The sequence below is a fragment of the Penaeus japonicus genome, unplaced genomic scaffold, assembly GCF_977035675.1.
Source record: "Penaeus japonicus unplaced genomic scaffold, GWHDUDI00000001_assembly GWHDUDI00000023, whole genome shotgun sequence".
NCBI lineage: Eukaryota > Metazoa > Arthropoda > Malacostraca > Decapoda > Penaeidae > Penaeus > Penaeus japonicus.
Genome location: NW_028234425.1, coordinates 6,784,918 through 6,788,920, shown reverse-complemented (window position 1 = coordinate 6,788,920; position 4,003 = coordinate 6,784,918).

The following is a 4,003-nucleotide window of genomic DNA, read 5'->3' as shown; positions in this document are numbered from 1 at the left end:
TGAGATAGAGGGGAGAAAGAGAGGGAGAAAGAGAGGAAGAGAGAGAGGAAGAGAGAGAGAAATGGAGGGGAGTGAGATAGAGGGGAGAAAGAGAGGAAGAGGGAGAGGAAGAGAAAGAGAAATGGAGGGGAGTGAGATAGAGGGGAGAAAGAGAGGAAGAGAGAGAGGAAGCGAGAGAGAAAAAAAATGGAATCGCGTGAGAGGGAGAGAAAGAGATGGAGGTGAGTAAGAGCGAGAGAGAGGAGGAGAGATAGAGACGGAAGGAAGACAAAGTAAAGGAAGAGAGAGATAAAAAAGGAATCGGGTAGAGTGAGAGGGAGAGAACAGGGAAGAGAAAGAAGGGAGTGAGATAGCAGAAAGAAAGGAAGAGAGAAAAAAAAATGTAATAGCGAAGAGTTAGAGGGCGAGAGAAATGGAGGAAAGGAAAGAGGCGGAATGGAACAGGGAGATAGAGAGGGGAAGAAAGAAAGAGGGGAAGAATGAAAGATAGAAGGTAAAAAGATAGAGAGGGGGGAGAGAAAGAAAGAGAGGGAGAGAGAGCGAGACAGCGAGAGAGCAAAAGGGAAAGAGAACGAGAGAGAGAGAGAGAGAGAGAGAGAGAGAGAGAGAGAGAGAGAGAGAGAGAGAGAGAGAGAGAGAGAGAGAGAGAGAGAGAGAGAGAGAGAGAGAGAGAGAGAGAGAGAGAGAGAGAGAGAGAGAGAGAGAGAGAGAGAGAGAGAGAGAGAGAGAGAGAGAGAGAGAGAGAGAGAGAGAGAGAGAGAGAGAGAATGAGAGCATCAACAAAACAGGCACACAATCACATAGAAATTAGACAGATAAGCTTTTATATGCACAAAGGAAGCTAGTGCAATAAAGCAATAAACAGTAAACAGATACACAGTTGGCACACACACGCTTGCATATAAACTCTCTCTCTCCCTCTCTCACATACATACACACAAACACGCACGACTAAGCCTACAAAAACACGCACACGTTCAATCTTACCGGAACTTTGCAACACAAGACCTCTTCTCTCTCTTTCACACACACACAGTTTCTCTCTCATTCTCACACACACACACGCGCGCTCTCTCTCTCTCTCTCTCTCTCTCATTATAACACAGGACCTCCTATCTCTCTCTCTCTCTCACACACACTTTCTCTCTCATACGCACACATACGCATAACAACACAAGACCTTTACTTCTCTCTCACATACACACACTCTCTCTCTCACATTACAAAGCAGGACCTCATTTTTGCCCCCCTCCCTCTCGCACACATTACAACATAGGACCTCATATCTACCCCGCCCCTCTCTCTCTCACACACATATTACAACACAAGACCTCATTCTGGCCCCCCCTCTCTCTCTCACAGACACACTCACTCTCTCTCTCACGCATTACAACACAGGACCTCATTCTGCCCCCCCCCCCCTCTCTCTCTCTCACATTACAACACAGGACCTCATTCTGCCCCCCCCCCCGCTCTCTCTCTCTCTCACACATTACAACACAGGACCTCATTCTGCCCTCCTCTCTCTCTCTCTCTCACATTACAACACAGGACCTCATTCTGCCCCTCCCCCCCCGCTCTCTCTCTCTCACACATTACAACACAGGACCTCATTCTGCCCTCCTCTCTCTCTCTCTCTCACATTACAACACAGGACCTCATTCTGCCCTCCTCTCTCTCTCTCTCTCACATTACAACACAGGACCTCATTCTGCCCCTCCCCCCCCCGCTCTCTCTCTCTCACACATTACAACACAGGACCTCATTCTGCCCTCCTCTCTCTCTCTCTCTCACATTACAACACAGGACCTCATTCTGCCCTCCTCTCTCTCTCTCTCTCACATTACAACACAGGACCTCATTCTGCCCCTCCCCCCCCGCTCTCTCTCTCTCACACATTACAACACAGGACCTCATTCTGCCCTCCTCTCTCTCTCTCTCTCACATTACAACACAGGACCTCATTCTGCCCCTCCCCCCCCGCTCTCTCTCTCTCACACATTACAACACAGGACCTCATTCTGCCCTCCTCTCTCTCTCACATTACAACACAGGACCTCATTCTGCCCCTCCCCCCCCGCTCTCTCTCTCTCACACATTACAACACAGGACCTCATTCTGCCCTCCTCTCTCTCTCACATTACAACACAGGACCTCATTCTGCCCCTCCCCCCCCGCTCTCTCTCTCACACATTACAACACAGGACCTCATTCTGCCCTCCTCTCTCTCTCTCTCTCACATTACAACACAGGACCTCATTCTGCCCCCCCCCCCCTCTCTCTCTCTCACATTACAACACAGGACCTCATTCTGCCCCCCCCCCCCCCGCTCTCTCTCTCTCACACATTACAACACAGGACCTCATTCTGCCCTCTTCTCTCTCTCTCTCACATTACAACACAGGACCTCATTCTGCCCCCCCCCCTCTCTCTCTCACACACACACACATTACAACACAGGACCTCATTCTGCCCCTCTCCCTCTCTCTCTTACATTACAACACAGGACCTCATTTTGCCCCTCTCCCTCCCTCCCTCTCTCTCACACATTACAACACAGGACCTCATATCTGCCCCTCTCCCTCCCTCCCTCCCTCCCTCTCTCTCTCACATACACACATTACAACACAGGCCCCCATTTCTGGCCCTCGCTCCTCCACCTGCCCCACCGCCCTCTTGTCCATCTTCATGTTCATAATGCCGACTGAGAATATCCCGTGTGGTGTGGCTTCTTTGCCTGCTCGCTTTTGCCACCCTCGGCGATAGAGCACTTTGCATGTGTGTTTTATTTTGGTTTCTCTTTTATTCGTTGTTTAGTCTGTTTCGTTGTTTTTGGTTGTTGTTTCTGTGCTTGTACTTTTTTTCTTTTATTTGTACTGTTTTGTTTTTTGTTGTTTTTTTGTTTATTATTTTTTTAGGAGTATTTGTTTTTGTTTCTTTTTCCTGATTGTTATTGTTATTATCATATTATATTGTTTTTCTTTTTTATTATGTTTTGTTAATTTTCTGTTTTAGGAAATAATTGCTGTATCTCTTTTCTTAAATCTCGTCTTTGAATATTTTTGTGTCGTTGTTTTGTCTAGGCTATTATATCTTCTTTCTTTGTGTGTGCATTATTTCTTAGTTTTTCGTTATATTTCATTATATTTTTCATCTTTATTTTGTTTCTCTTTTTTTTTTAATGTCTCTGATATATTTGTCTCACATTACTTTTCACTTTTTTGTGTATTCGTTTTCTTAGTTTCATCTTTTCTTTTCAACCTTTTCGTGTAATTCTTATTAAAAAAAAAAATCTTCGCCCCCCCTTTTTAAAATGATCTCTTGTGTCTTTTCTCCTTTGTCGATGTCAGTTTCTATTTTTAAAATAATATTTTGTTTATTTTCATAGTCTCTCCTGTCTCATTCATCTTTTGGCAGTGACATCCTCAACTTAATTGTCAAAGAAAATTGCTTCGTGCGTGTCAGGTTATGAGGCTGTGGAAAGGGGGCTGTTTACGAAGAAGAGAAATAAAAACGGACAATTTTTAGAGTCTGTTGTATTTGATTCTTGTCCTTATATACATTAATCAATTGTCTTGTATATCCTTATGTCGGTTTATGAGATTTTGGAAGGGAAGTTGTTAACGAAGAGGAAGGAAAAAAAAAACTGTTGAGAGGCTTGACAGTTCTCGTTTTCTTTATGTCTCTTCCGTTTTCTTTGCTCTTATTCATTTCCTTTTTTAATTTGTATATATATTGCTGTCGTGATAAACTTCTGTCACTCGTGAATGTATTGGGTGATAAGGACAAGAAAGCAATAATATAAAGAGAGGTGGAAAATAACTGATCCATACAAACAGTTAATATCTAATCTCATTCCACAGCGATCCAACCAATAAATTCTAATTCTCTTATTAAAGTTAAATCTATTTAATTCAAACAGAAGCAGAAAAAAGAAAGAGAAAAGAAAGAAAGAAAGAGAGAGAGAGAGAGAGAGAGAGAGAGAGAGAGAGAGAGAGAGAGA